We start from the raw sequence: 16,337 nt of genomic DNA, 5'->3' as shown, positions 1-16,337 counted from the left end.
TTCATTGTATGTATGTCTCATGTAGTATTTGAGGCACACATGAAAATAGCCCATTGGTTAGCCAAAATTAAAATTTAACAGGGCATCCTCTGTTTTATGTGCAGGGCCAGTGCTGGGTGCCCGCACTTGCAATGAGTTATGTGGCAGGAGAGAGAAGGGAGAACCCGAGATTGGGATTCACTGCTTGTTCATAGTGAGTGGAAGGAAGGCTGTTTGTTCTGTGAGGAAGATGTGTTATTTCATCTCTCAGAGTTGCTCACTGAAGAAAAAAACACACACCTGTACATGGGCCTGGTAAAGAATAACCAGCCCCTGGCATGTTTTGCCTACTTAGCAAGAACGTGCAGGATCCTCAGGGCCCATAGCGGATTGTCTCCTCCAGCATTTAAGCACCCTCAATTGCCATCTCAAAACCTGTGCTTGGATACAGCACTCTAACTTCCTTCACTTTCTGTTGCAACATGAACATGAAATAATTTGTCTAATAAGCCTTATAAGCCAATGTATTAAAATAAGATAGTACTTAACTTCTTTAATCTGAGGAAGTTTGATAGGATTAATTGTCTTTATAATGCTGTGAAGCTTCATGCATTTAAAGTGGTATGTCCCTTCTTTTCCTGCAAACAAAATCACTCTGACCTCTCACTCATTTTATAAGTTAATAAGTCTTCAGAAGGCACATGTGAATTGACACAAACTGGTCAAGCTTTTGCTGAGAAATAATTCCCTAAAAGCTGTCTTTTTTTAAAAAATAAAATTTAGTGGTGACACATACTTGAGCCTAAATGAGCAAATGCGATTTCTCAAACCATTCTTCTATTACCACTGGTGGTGTTTTTGACAAAGAACGAATTAAGTTCTCATGCAGTTTGTGCTCAGAAATAAATGGAGTAGAAACAAATCAATAATGCCAAACAGAGAAAAGACAAAAGCAATAATAAAATAAAAATGATTTTCTAGTCTCCAAGAGTTTGTTACAAATAATGGAAAGAAAATGTAAAAGTATGACTCTAAAGCCTTCTGCTGCTAAATAGGTGGAAAATCATGTTATCTCTCAAAATTTGTTATGGAGAGTTGTGTTCTATTGCTACTTTGCCTGTGAATATAAGGCTATAAAATCCAGAGCTTTACTAAGAAGAGAAAATGAAAAGCAAAGTATTGGTCCCATTCCTTTTCTTGCTAATTGATATTATTTTCTTTGTTGATTTAATGAATTAATTAATTTTTAAAATCTTTATTGTTGAAAGTATTACATATATCCCCGCTTTCCCCATTGAATTCTCCCACCCCTCCCCTGTCCCCCACCCCAGGCCTTCACTACCCTGTGTCCATGGGTTATGTATGTACACATATGAGTTCATTGGTTGATCTGCTCACCCACTCCACCCTCCCCTGCCTTCCCTCTGAAAGCTCTCATTTTATATCACCTTCTGTTAAAACTGCACATAACGTCGGTTGATTTTATCTTACCATTGAAAGCAGCTAAATGGTACAGAACATGTCATTATATATCTTACTAGCTATTCCAACATTTCCTTAATATGTAGCCAGAGGCATTTGAGATGTTAATAAAAATATATATTTCATCTAGCATATGGTATACCATGAATACCATGGTCAGGTTAGTGATTTGAAAGATATTGTGATTAAAAGAAAGAACAAGAAAGAATAATAAATGAAACTAGTTTACTACCAATATATAATCAAATAAAGGCTTAATTCTTTTTTATTTTATGCTCACCCGAGGATATATTTCTTATTGATTTTAGAGCGAGAGGAAGAGAAAGAGAGACAAACATCGATCTGTTGCCTCCTGTATGTGCCCCAACTGGGGTTTGAACCCACAACCTAGGTATGTGCCCTGATTGGGAATTGAACTGAGAACTTTTTTGGTGTATACGTATCAATACATACACACACAACACATTCATTTCAGACTAATTTACAATCTTTGATGTTGCATTTATGTCACCGTAAGTACAACCAATAAGAATCCATTAATGGTAGCTGTAAACACGGTCAGACCAGGACCCAGATCTTGGTTTCTAAGTACCAATTTTCAATAAAGTAAACCAGGTCTCCTTGGAAAAGTGATCAATTCTAATAATTGGGCAAGGAAAATACATACTGGAAAGGAAAAGTGCTGGGGAAAAAAGGGGTGGGGGTACCTCAATGGCCAAAGCTGAAACAATTTGAGCATAAAATAAATAATGTAGTACTGGATTATAGCCCAAAGTACAAAATTAAAATACAGATTTACATAAATTAATGATTGAATAAGTGAGAAAGAAGGGACATATCTTCCTTAGAGAAAAATTTTAAATAATCTGTCACTACTTTCCCTCTGAGAGGTGAAATACAATCCTCCTTCCCAATCTACCTTAGCCAAGAGATCAAGGTTAGTATCTCTAATAGTGAGTTATGTTAATATCATGTACTTTCTGAGATTATGTGACTAGAAGGGCATTTCACCTTTTTGATATTCTTCCCCCAAACCCATTACTTTAGTCAAATCATGATGATGTCATACAATCACATACTCCAGGACATTCTACAAAATTTGTGACCAGTGCTCTTCAAAACTGTCAATGGCATGAAAAACAAGGATACTGTTAGTATCACAAAACAATTGATCATTGTCACTTCAAAGTTTTTTTTTTCCTCCCCATTATTTTTTGTTTTCCTATCTATTTGCATCTATTCTTGACTAGTTATAATTGGAAAATACGGTGTGGCAGATTTTCATCTGTGTTAATTAAAACCTGTTAGTTTTTTGTTCCCTTCACCTGGGCACAGCATGGGCCATATTTCCCAGCCTTCCTTGAGGTTAGATGTGGTCACATGACTGACTTCTAGCCAATGCAGGGTGATAGGAGGTAATGGAATGCCATTGTCAGACCAAGACCATAAAAACTTCCCCACAAATGCTCATCGTTCTTTCCCCTCAACTGGCTGAAGAGAGAGGACACCAAAGATTCAGAACTATTTGATTCCTTAGTACAGCTTAATTTGGGAATTATCATGCAAACAGTATGAGTATTTACAAAGTAATTTACATATATTGCCAAACTATTTTCTAGAATGATATACCAATTACACTCTGGCCAGAATTGTCCCATTTAACAAAATCTTTAGTGTTGTTGAAAATTCTGTTTTCCTTTTTGTTTTTGTTTATTTTGATAAGAAAAATATGTCTGGTTATAGTCTATCAGATTTGATAAATAATGATAATATTCTTAGATATTTATTAACTTATTTTATTTTTATATGTGAATGTGTCTAGTCATGCATCAGTGCATTTTTTCAGTTGGTATTTTATTCTTTTCTTGATTTTAAAGATTTTTAGATATGTTAAACATATTATACCATTTTTTGTCATATCTTTTGCAAATATTTGATAATTTATTATTTGTAGTGTATTTTATACATAATGTCAGATATTCACTCTTACTCTTTGGGAATGATTCCTGTACTTTTGTTCTTATGAAAAACATGAAATTCATAACCTGAAATTCAATAAATATTCTATTATGTTTTTCCATTTATATTACTCATTTTTTAAAAATATTTTTATTGATTTCAGAGAGGAAGGGAGAGAAAGAGAGAGATAGAAACATCAATGATGAGAAAGAATCATGGATCAGCTGCCTCCTGCATGCCCCCCACTGGGGATTAAGCCTGCAACCCAGGCATGTGCCCTTGGTCAGAATCAAACCTGGGACCCTTCATTCTGCAGGCTGATGCTCTATCCACTGAGCCAAACCAGCTAGGGCTAGTTATTTTTTAAATCCTCACCTGAGGACATGGCTCAGTGGATAGAGCATCGGCCTTCGGACTGAAGGGTCCCAGGTTTGATCTATTTAATCTAATTTTTGAAATACTCAGTTTTTACATTACTTTTTGAACCCTTATTTTTGAAAATTCTAGATAATTTTAGAAAATTATCCTCTATTCTTCTCATTGTTATTGTGTATTTAGTTTGGCCAAAGGTACATTTTGCTATATTTGACTAATCACATGGTTTACCAATTTTAATCTAATTATTTAATATATTTCTAATATTATATCAAAACTTTATTGGATTAAGTCAAACTTGTCCATTTTGTTATGAAAGACTAGGTATTGTTTACTAGCATTTTCTTAATTTAGCATTTTGTTCATTTTTTGTGTGTGTTGTGTGTGTGTGTATGTGTGTGTTAGTATCATCAGGTTTTTATATCATGGTTATAGAAGTAAAAACATTTGAAGTTTTCTATATTTTTCTGTGTTCTGGATACATGCTTTCTCTACACTAGAGTTTAAGCTCTATGAGGACAGGGCCATGATGATTTTCTTGCCCATCACTTTATTCTTGGTGCATAACAGCTTATTAGCACATGTAGGTAACACTGGATGAATAAGTTTACTGAGTTTGTACTTTATCTGTGATATGAAAGATTAAAAACATACATGGTTAAAATTCTTCTGGGCTAAGAGCTGGCAGAAATTCTATGACAATTTAAAAAAGATTCTTTCATGATTTTTAAGAATTTTAACAACTGATCATTTTCTCTGGAAAATATTTTATTTAATTCAAATTTTAAAATGTATTAGTATAAATTTCTAGATACTATTATCTTAGAAATATAGAAACATTTCACTGATCTCTTTCTAAAATTTACTTTTATTTATTATAGTTCATATTATTTAAGAATGATTTTTTTATTCCTGTAACCAAGTACATTTTTTTCCTCTTTGTTTTATATCTTGATTGGCATATTATTGTTTTTGTGTTCACCATTTAATGAGAAGAGTCATACCAATGATCAAATATACTACCTCACTACTACCGGTTGGTCTGAAATCTTACTGCCACATCTAAAATTAAAAAGTTCTTTTCTATTTAGTCATCAATCTAGTGAGCTATGCTGGACGGGGACTTCTGCTTTCACTGTCTGGTTAGCTATGTCATTTGTAGATAGGAATTAATTTGGGTATAATTTGAAGCAATCATGCAGACAGTGTTACTCTTCCCAGGTTATTCTTGCGTTCATCTCCCTCTGCTTCTGATTTCTTTCTGCAATGTAATTTGTTATTTCTAGTCCAGTTCTGTCATGGGATCTGCTGATTATTGGATTTGCAATCCCTGTTGTAGTAATGGAGGGCAACAGAGGATGGCTTTGAGTTGCATAGAAAACTGTTCTTACTCATTGAAAATTCTGTTTTCCTTTCAAAGCAGGAAAAATGACTCCTTTTGCTTTATTCAGTGATGGTACCATGTCTCTGAGGTAAGAATATGCATTAAGGTTTGATGGACATAATTTATTATCTTACCCTAAATGATTCTGCTTAATGACTCCATCTAACCTTTACTTATTAGAAATTCCCTCTGGAGTCAGGCAGATACTTGGCGATTTATCCTGATTTTCACTGCTTTAGTGGCTTTGATTTATTTCTTAGTTTTTAAATACCTTTCTATGGAAAACTTGGAGAAGAAAAATTAGGACCTCTTAGCTAGCTAACATTTTAACCTCAACCTAATCAGGAAATTATTATTTTTTCAACTGAAGGAAATGTTCTGGGTGATTATATCAACAATGCATATAAATGTTTTACATGTACATTTTTCCGTGATGATAAATCAAGATGGAAATAAATTATTTATGATCTTTAAATAAACCCACTTAGGGACAGAGAGCAAACATTTGGCTGTGAAATTAATTCAAGGTATATAAGATTAGTTCAAATATAAATTCTAACATGATATAATCTGAATTATATTTCTGATCCTTTATATTTTTAGAGACCCCTTGGTAATAAAGAAAATGTTGATTTTAATATAGGAAAACATGGACATCATAAGTAACTTTATTAAATGTACTATTTTATAAATTATTACAAACATTTCAGTAGGCATTTGTCTTGTAGAAGAAAGACCGTAGAAGCAGAGCATGATATTATCTTCTTTCACTTGCTAACTGTAGAACTCTTGAGCATCTCATCACCGATACACTCAGGATATTATGATGATATTTATTCTAAAGGACATTTGAAATTTTGGTATGTTTTTCACTTTTTCCACGTTTCTTATGACAAGAGTCCATTTTCCTAAATGAATGGGAAAATAATCCATGTCTGTTCTGAGTACTATAATCCCTTGGCCAGATCGATTGATTTGGGGATGACCTAGTGACTCAGAAGGACCTTTCAGACACTACCCCAGAATTTTCTACCTAAGACATTAAGGGATAATGCCTATTTTTAACTGGATAGTAGGTAAACCAAAATATCCATGTGCCTAATATGCTGAGTAAGCACATGTGTGCATTTTATATTTACCATCCCTTTAAAGTTTAATCAGGTGCAACATATTCTTGTCTTTGGTTTAAAAACTCAAGGAGGCTCATGACTTTTCTGTCCACTTAGAAAATAGACACAATGCTATACTATAGTCACTTTAACCTGAAAGAAGTCTCAAGTAAGAAATTTAAATATCCCAGATCCGTTTTTAATCCCCAAACTACAAAATTCACTGGGTTGTAATTGTTTTTCCTTCCTTTCTCCAGCTTGCACCACAGTGTGAAAGAGGACATAGTGTGGTTGACATCTGTTTTTCTTTTATATGAACTTTTTTCCCTCTCTCTTTGATTTGCCCCCACTTTCTAGCTGTGGTTTTGGACTTCACAGGAATTGACTTTATATTTCTTACCTAAACTGGATAATATGTTGACAAAGCCCTCTGGGATGACAGGTGAACAAAGGCGAATCTCATGCACACTTTGTGAGATCTAGGAGTTCTCTCCTGGACCCATCTCTCTTTATTTTCTTTATCCAGGCAGATACCTTTGAATTTTGGGTGGTCCACTTATCCTCCTTTTGCAGCCACTGGGTAACCTGTAGACTCTTTCGCTGATGTTCTCTTGCCATTCTAGGTGGTTCTGTTAGACAGGACTCAACATAACTTCAATATGATTTTCCCTCTCTTGTAACACAAACCTGATTTATGAGGAAAAACTCAGGCATTTTTAGCCCCTTCAAAGTTTGATCGTATGGTCTGATCCAAATAGCCTAGGCAGAAGTCCAATTAGTTCAGGAAATGCATTTCAAAAACCTTTAAGTGTTTGTTTGTTTGTTTTTAATGTACCCTTTCTAGACTTGTTAAAAGGTTGCACTCTACCTCTCCTCCCAAAATGGATGGGGTGGGAGATTCATAGCACAGTGGCAGCTCTTTCCACCAATTTTGTCTTCTCTGCAATGCCTTCTAAAATTCTTGCTTTGGGTGGTGAATCCAAGAGTCAAGGAACAAGTTCTTCATCATTGTACTTGCAAATTGCTCATATTTCCAATAAAGCACCAGGAAAAGCCCCTCTGATCCCACTACCTTATATAATCTGGGCTGTTGAAGAGAGAAGGAGGGAGGAAGGGAAAAGGAGAGAACATGGTATGATAAAATGTTCTGAGCTACAAAATTCTGCAGCTGCTGAAGCATTTGATCTTACCATTGCTGCTGCTACTGCTGCCACTACTATTGCAGTAGCTGCTGTACATTAAAAAAAATGAGTATCAAACTGTGGGCAAAATCAATACCTTAAATATCTTATTGAAGTTATTCAGTGAAGATGTTTTTTTCTGTTGCAAGCAAAACCATAAATGTATCCTTAAACTTGTTGATGCTGTAAACACTTCTTTGTTATTTTTTTATCATGTAGAAGGGAGATAACTGCAGTTCTGTATCATTTTTGATACTAATTTTAGCCCATAAATACCAGTACTTTTGAAATCTAATTTTAAAAGTCGCACAATGATTTCTTATTTCTCTTAGATCTATCTTTGTAAACTACACTTCTAGAATTATAGGCATACCAGAAAGAATGGAAACATCTGAAAAAGTGCAGGTACTTAAAAACACGTATTTTCAAAGGTGAAAGACAAAATAATATATATACTTTAAAAATTAAATTGTCACATTCTTTCAGTGGATGATCAAAATGTATATTATATTTAATCAGTCCTTTTGTTGAAGTACATCTGTAAGAGAAAATAACCACAAGTCTGTCTGTCTGTATGTGTGTCTGAACTTGACCTTTGTATTTATGATTTTTTTTTTACTTTTCCCAATAAAATATTTGTATACTTTATCTTTGGCAAAATGAAGCTCCTTGATAAAGAATTTTGCTTATGGGATTTGCAGAAAATTTTCAGCCTTGAGGGAGTTGGCTCCTAAGTGCTCACTGGTTATGTTTATGTTCAGTAACAGTATCAGTTGAGGGCTAAAATAAAATTTTAAAAAACCTACAAAAAAACCCCTCACTTTAAAATAAGAATATTTAACAGTGTTTATTTAGAGAACAGTGTCCATCTGAAAAACATTGCTTCCTTTAAGAACACATACCGTGGTGCAAAGGCCAAGAACTCAAATCACAAACTAAGAATACTATGCCTCAAGAGGAAACATTTAAAAATAGACCTCATCAACATCCTGTATTACGGGAGGGACCTAGACCATTTCAAATCATTCCAAAGAAGGAGGATAGAACTGAGCTGTTGCTGGAAAGAAATTCATCGTTTAGTTCTTATCTAGGAATGAAAATTAGATCTAAAAATTCCATAGCAGGCAGTTTTATGACACATATAAAACTCACAGCAGTGAAATTGCCATGGTATTGAACTAGTTTTTCAAATTATTCTTTCTGGAATGTTTTGAGATGATATTGAGGAATAAGTACTGGCATTTCTTCCTTTTTTCTTATTTTTTTCTTTCAACATGGAATTCAGTTTTCTTTTCTTTTTTAAATAATAGAAGTCAAATTTTAAAAGCTGATTTCCTTGGGATAAATGTATGCATTATCTAATAGGTATTGAAGCCATCTAAGTTTATAAATACATGATCTCATTACAGTGTAACATTCATAATGATCCTATTATATTTACATATTATTGTTTAATTTTTCATATTATCATCAGTAATTTACTATGAAAAAGCAATACCTTATACAGTACTTCCAAATCATAGCTCAGTTCCAAAATATTAATTTAATCGTTAACCATAAGTGGCAACATGTTTAATTCAATACTAACATTGCTGATCTTGGAATAATGAACTAGGCTTTAGTTCCAGCTATATTAGTCTTCTTGCAACTTTGAGCAAGTAGCATAGAATAAGCTCTTTAGGTCTCTGACATATACTTCTTTAAATGTTTTATGGAGATATTGAAATATAATGTAGTGTGTATATCAAATGCATTACACGTTCTAAATTCTAATCTAAACACTTTTAGCACTATCAGGTATATTGTATATTAAAATATTAGATATAGATTTTTCATCATGGTTTTGGAAATTATTTTTAAATGTGTATCTGAGATAGAAACTCACCTCCTTATGGCTCTATCAGTAGTAAAATATAAAAAGTGAAAAATATTACAGATTGGAACTGAATTATTTATGGCTCTGTGAATCAAGAAAGAAAGGCAACAAATGGATATAATTGTTCAACTAAGTAAATTGCAAATGTGTACATCATAGAGTTGAGAATAGCTGTGAAGATTTAGCCCTTCAATGGATTAATTTCCATTAGTCGGTTAAAGTGTTAATATAGGGTCTTAGGGCAAATAGACTGCTTTTGGTTTATTTTTTGGAGAGTAGCAATATATTCTAAAATTCTCTTTTGTTCATCTTTTCTTAAGAGGAGGAAGGGGGTCTGTCAGTAGCTGGAAAAGGCTTTGCCTCTCTTGCGGCAGCACCGGGCCCACAGCTCTGCGTGAAGCGGTCATGTGGGAGGGTGAGTGCAGGGTCTGCCCCGTGGCCATGGTTTGGGCGGCGCCATCATAGGCTCCGTCAGTGGTGCCTTGTCCACCATTCCTGTCCATGACCTGGGCCCAACTGTCATCAAAGAAGCCCCGAAGAGGGCCGCTGTGGCTCCCGAGTAAACATCAGAGGTCAAATTTGGGCACGTTTTGGCCCCAGGATGTGGGCAGAATCCTGCTGGACAAGCCAGCGTGGGTGCAGGGATCCCCTACTCTGCTCCGGCATGGAGCTGCCAGATGGTTTGTGGGTCCGGCCGAAAAGCTGTGTGCCTCGCAGCCCAGTCAGTCATGACAGGAGACTCCAGCATGGTGGCTGCAGAAGGCGTGGAAAGTGTGAGCAAGGCTCCTCACCGGGTTCCCTGGAGGACAGGAGTCAGGACGGGGGAAACACCACTGACAGTATTCCCTGCCATGTGCCACGGATGCATTTCACACCTATCACGTGGGCGTTACAGCTGAAAATGTAGCTCCCGAATGGCAAGTGAATAGAGAAGATCAGGACAAGTTTACAGGTTATCCCAGAAGAAGACTGAGAGTGACGAAGAGATTGCTCCAGTGTTTGTATCTTCTCGAAAGGTCTGACCGAAGTTAAAAGAGAGGAGTTTCCTCACCATGGGAGCAACATAGAAGCCCTGTCTAAACTAACGCCTTGCTTCCTTACGGATGGAGCAGGAATAGTCACCTCGACTTGAGGGATAAATGATGGTGCTGCAGCTCCGGTTCTTATGAAGAAGCTAGAAGCTGACAGCCGTGGGCTTACACCTTTAGCACAGATAGTTTCCGGGTCACAGGAAAGTGTGGAGCTTTCCATTATGGGAACGGGACCCAGTCCAGCAATAACGTTGTTGCAAAAGCAGGTTGGTCACTGGAGGATGTGGATGCATTAGAAATCAACAAAGCCTTTGCAGCCCTCTCTGATGTAATAGCTAAAGAACTTGGATTAAACCCAGAGAAGGTCAACATTCAAGGAAGGGCAATAGCTTTGGGCCATCCTCTGGGGTGGGGGGCCATCTGGCTGTCAGATTCCTGTTACCCTGTTACACCAATGCAACGAAAGGATGGACATCGAGGCGTTGCTGCCCTATGCCTGAGGTGGGATGGGGATAGCAATGTGTGTTCAGAGAGGGTGAACCTGCTTCACTAAATTTGAACCGCATTTCTTCCTAAACCAATGAGGCACTGATATGTGAAATCAGGACCAATGTGTGGATGGAAGCCATCTTCCACTTCACAAGAACCCCAGGCTTAACACCTTGTTGTACGTTAATGTGTAATACACAAGCTCTAAGATAACTGCATCTTGCAGTGTTATAAACAAAAGAGAAATCAGATCAGTTATCCAGGGCAAAAAAAGAAGAAGAGAAAGGAAAAGGAGAGGATATTTGCCATTTGGAGAGGATATTTAAAGCATACTATAGAGATTATCTTACCTTTGAAATGGAGAGCAGAAATGTATATTAAATATGATATTTAGTATGGAGTTAGAATATAAGATAAACCAGAGGTAACTTACTTGGTAGCCAGACCTGGCTATTAAAATATTTCAGTCTCAAGTATTATTAAATTTGTCTCCCTTGACATGCAAAGCCTCAATCTTTTGAAAGGGGCTTGGGGGGAAAAATGAGTCAACTACACATGGACATCTGCCTTTGGAAAGAACCAGAGTAGATCAGGATCTTTTCCTGTGAACAGCAGATGAGAAGGGGAGAGCTCAAAGAGGATTAAGTTCATATTTTGACTTGGAATCAAGTAGTGGTTCAGGAGGGACATCATAGCATTCAACACATTTGTTTCTAAGAGAGAATGTTCAGGCTGTGCCCTGGAACTAGGGATTGAAAACTAGGAAAGTAAATTTTCAGTGCTGCCACATCTTTGTCTTTCAGTAGCATATTTAAATGTCTATTTAGACATATGTTCTCTTTTAGATACTGATTGTTAGGAGTCCTCATTCAGTCCAATGTGGATATGGTAGAAAATATTTTTTTTTATATGTTGTTTCCCTCTGGTCAAATTTCTCCCACAAACTCAGGATTTTCAAGATATTAGGCTCTCCTTTCAGAATTTGAATTACTAGATTCATGTTTAGAATATGGTACTACCCTAGAGTAAAACTGAGTCCAAAGGTCAATATAATGGCATACCCAGATTCCTAGCTTCAGGATCAGATCTTTTTTTACTGTGACAAAGATTTTCCCATATAAAGTCTTTAAGAATGAATAATGTCTCTTAAGTTTAATTGTGATAATCTATAATAATAAAAGCATAATATGCTAATTAGACTATACGTCCTTCCAGACGAAGCCGGGGCTGCGAGGGAAGCGAGGGAAGCCTGGGTCCCAGGTGCCAGAGGCAAGCCGGTGCTGGCAGCCTGGGGAAGGAAGGCCTACTCTTGCACGAATTTCATGCATCAAGGTTCTAGTATATACAGTACATAAAATGTAACCATTTTAAGTGCATAATTCTATAGTGTTAAGTACATTCAACTTATTGTGCAACCAATCTCCAATTTTTTTTCATCTTGCAAAACTGAAATTTTATATCCATTTAATAACAAGTCAGTATTTTCCTCCCCATCAGCCCCTGGCAATCACCATTGTTCTTTGTGCCTGTATTAATTTGACTACTCGAGGTACCTCATATAAGTGGAATGATAGAGTATTTGTCTTTTTGTGATTGGCTTATTAGCATGATATTCTCAATGTACATTCATATTGTAGCACGTGTCATTATTTCCTTTCTTTTTAAGGCTGAATAATGTTAAGTTGTATACATATAACACATTTTATTTATCCATTCACCCATCAATGGACACTTGGCTTGCTTTACCTTTTGGCTATTGTGAATAATGCTATGAACATGGTCTCTTGAAGATTCTGCTTTCAGTTTTTTTGGGTGTACACCCAGAAGTGGAATTCTGGTTCATATGATAATTATATTTTTAATTTTTTTAAGGAAAACTAAAGTGTTCTCCATAGTGATTATACTTCCCTACATTTCTAACAACTGGTATTCCAATTGCTCCACATCTTTCCCAACACTTGTTATTTTCTGATTTTTTAATGATAGCCATCCTCTTGGGTGTGAAATAATATCTCATGATTTTGATGTGTGTTTCTCTAATGATTAGTGATGTTGAGCATCCTTTCATGTGCTTGTTGGTCATTTGTATATATTTTTTTGGTAACTGTCTATTTAAGTTCTTTACCCATTTTTAAACTGGATTTTGTTGTTGTTGAGATATAGGAGTACTTTTTATATGCCAAATATCTATATATATATCTATATATAGATAAACATATATCTATATATAGATATATAAAAACATAGTATGCTAATTAGACTGGACATCCTTCCGGACATCCTTCTGTCCTTCCAGACAAAGCCGGGTCTTCGAGGGAAGCCCAGGTCCCAGGTGCCTGCCAGCGGCCAGAGGGAAGCCCAGGTTCCGGGTGCCAGAGGGAAGCTGGTGCCGGCAGCCAGGGGTAGGAAGGCCTACTCTTGCATGAATTTTGTGCATCGGGCCTCTAATATATATATATATTTGGCATATAAAAAGTACTCTTATATGGGAGAGGAAGGGAGAGATAGGAACGTCAATGATAGAGAATCATCCATTGGCTGCCTCCTGCATGCTCCCTACTGGGGATCAAGCCTACAATCTGGGCATGTGCCCTGACCTGGAATTGAACTGTGACCTCCTGGTTCATAGGTTGACACTCAACCACTGAGCCACACCGGCTGCACATATTCCAAATATTAATCTCTTATAATAAATGTGATTTGAAAATATTTTCCCATTCCATAGGCTTTAAAGCAGTTTTAAGCTCACAGCAATATTAAGCAGAAGATAAAGAGATTTTCCATATATTCCCTGCCCTCACAAATGCATACCCTCTCCCATTATCAAATCCCCCACCAGAGTGGTACCTTTGTTACCAAAGATGAACCTAAATTGACACATCATAATCATTAAAAGTCCATAGCTTACCTTAGGGTTCAATCTTGGTGTTGTACATCCTATGAGTTTAAACAAATGAATAGTGAGTGACATATATACAGTATTATAATATTATATAGAATATTTTCACTTTCCTAAAAATCCTCTGTGCTCTACCTACTCATTCCTTTCACTCCTGAAATCCCTGGAAACCACTGACCTTTTTTATTTTCTCCGTAGTTTTGGCTTTTCTAGAATTTCATACAGTATGTAGCCTTTTCAGGTTGGCTTCTCTCACTTAGTAATATGAAATTACAGTTCTTCCATATGTTTCATGGTTTTAGAACTCATTTCTTTTTAGTGCTAAATAATCCAATGTCTGGATGTACCACAATTTATCCATTCATCTACCGAAGGGCATCTTGGTTACTTTCAAGTTTTGGCAATAACAATTAAAGCTGCTATAAATGTCTATGTGTGTGTTTTGTTTTGTTTTTTTAACTGTGTGGACAAGTTTTCAACTCCTTTGGGTAAATATCAAGGAGTGCAATAGCGGGATCATATGGTAAAAATATATTTAATTTTTTAAGAAACTGTCTTACAAAGTGGCTGTACTATTTCGCATTTCCATCAGCAATGAAAAGAGACAAGGTGTTTCTTATTTGCACTTCTATTTAAGAGAGGAATGTAGGCACTATATTGAACAATAAGAATGGGGGGGTGTAAATAAAGATTGGTATGAAATGGATCCATAAAGATTAGAGCAAGAGGATGGATAGAATTTTAAAAAACTAAAACTATGTTGGATAAGGCTATCAGATATGTTTGAAAATTTAAAAACTAAAATCAGTAGTGCATTGGATCTGATGGAACATGGGAGATATTAGTGATAGATATATAGAAATGTAATAAAATGAAAATAATGTCAAAGGCTGATGTTATTTGAAGATGACATAGAAAAAAGAATCTCTAGGCAAATATTAAAATTCATAAGAGAGCCCTAGCCGGTTTGGCTCAGTGGATAGAGTGTCGGCTTGCGGACTTGAAGGGTCCCAGGTTTAATACTGTTCAAGGGCACATGCCAGTGTTGCAGGCTTGATCCCCAGGAGGGGGAATGTAGGAAGCAGCCAATCAATGGTTCTCTCTCATCATTGATGTTTCTATCTCTCTCTCCCTCTTCCTTCCTCTCTGAAATAAATTTTAAAAAATTCATTAAGAGACAACCTACAGTCCTAAGATCATTATACAAAAAGTGATTGCATTTCTATATACCTGCAGTAATTAAAAAATGTAAAATTATTTAAATGTTACTATGTTAGTAGCAATAAAATATGAGGTACATAGAAATAAATTTAACAAACGAAGTATAAATATGTGGAAAGACATTACAATGACCTCAATAAATAGAGAACTCTACCATGATCATCAATAGAAAGCTTCTCAAGTTTGAATTATCCTGACTTAATCTGTAAATCCAGTGACTTTAAAAAAGAAAGATTTTTCAAAGAACTTGACAAGATTATTTAACATTTATTTGAAATAGTGAAAAAAATATAAGGCACTCCTAAGGAAGAACATTTGAGGAATTCCTGTACCGCATAATAAGATTTTATAGTGCAATAGTAATAAAATCATAGACACATGCATCAATAGAACAGAACACTTCAAAATAGATTTATATACACATGGAAATTTGATATAAAAGAGAGGTGGTCTTGAAGATTATTTGGAAAATATGAACTTTTTAAGACCTGTTACAGAAAAACATTGAGCATATATTTGTGAAAAAAGAAAATTGGATGTTTACAATATGCCATATGCAAATCTCAATTTGAGTAGTCTAAATATTTATTTTAAAAAGCATAATTTAAATATTTTAGAAGACTATATATAGAAGCTATCTTTATAAGAATTTTTACTTTTAAACAACTTACAAAAAGCACATAAGGAAATCTGAGAGACCAAATATCTAACTAACAGGAGCTCCAGAAATAGAGAACAAAGCAAATTAAGATAAATTTTATCAAACAGTCCTAGCTAGTTTAGCTCAGTAGATGGAACTTCAGCCTGCAGACTTAAGGGTTCCATTATAGTCAAGGCAATGCAGGAGGCAACCATTCGATGTGTCTCTCACATTGATATTCTATCTGTCTCTCCCCCTCCCTTCTACTCTCTCTAAAAATCAATGGAAAAATATCTTCAGATGAGGATTTAAAAAATTATCAAAGAATTAATGTGAAAAATTTCCCCAGATTTAGACATAATCTGCAGATTGAAAAGGCGTAACTAGGTCCTGGTACAATGAAAATAAAAGCTAACCAAAACTAATGTACAAAGAAACAAAAGCACATTATTTTGAAGTTTCCAGAACAACTGGAGTAATAATACCAACAAAATTCTTAAGGTAAATTTGGCTTCATCTTATCCATTCCATGTCCATCCAATATATCTTCTAGTCATGGCCTCATTTCTCTGCTCATGCTGTACCATCCACATGGTGTCCTCTCCATACACCTTCTTGTGTAGAAATTCAGCCTGCAAAGCTCAATTCAGATGTTGCATCGCCTCCTTTATGACTCCTTATTAAACCCTCAACAAATGTTTAATAAGCATTT

At 35.6% G+C, this 16,337-nt stretch overlaps 1 pseudogene; it reads left to right on the top strand.

Moving 5' to 3' along the window:
• Positions 1 to 5,223: 5,223 nt before the first annotated feature.
• On the top strand, positions 5,224 to 10,932 carry LOC102250069 (annotated as a pseudogene).
• Positions 10,933 to 16,337: the final 5,405 nt, after the last annotated feature.

The sequence above is a fragment of the Myotis brandtii genome, unplaced genomic scaffold, assembly GCF_000412655.1.
Source record: "Myotis brandtii unplaced genomic scaffold, ASM41265v1 scaffold124, whole genome shotgun sequence".
In the NCBI taxonomy this organism is placed as follows: Eukaryota; Metazoa; Chordata; class Mammalia; order Chiroptera; family Vespertilionidae; genus Myotis; species Myotis brandtii.
This window is presented reverse-complemented; position numbering and strand designations above follow the sequence as displayed.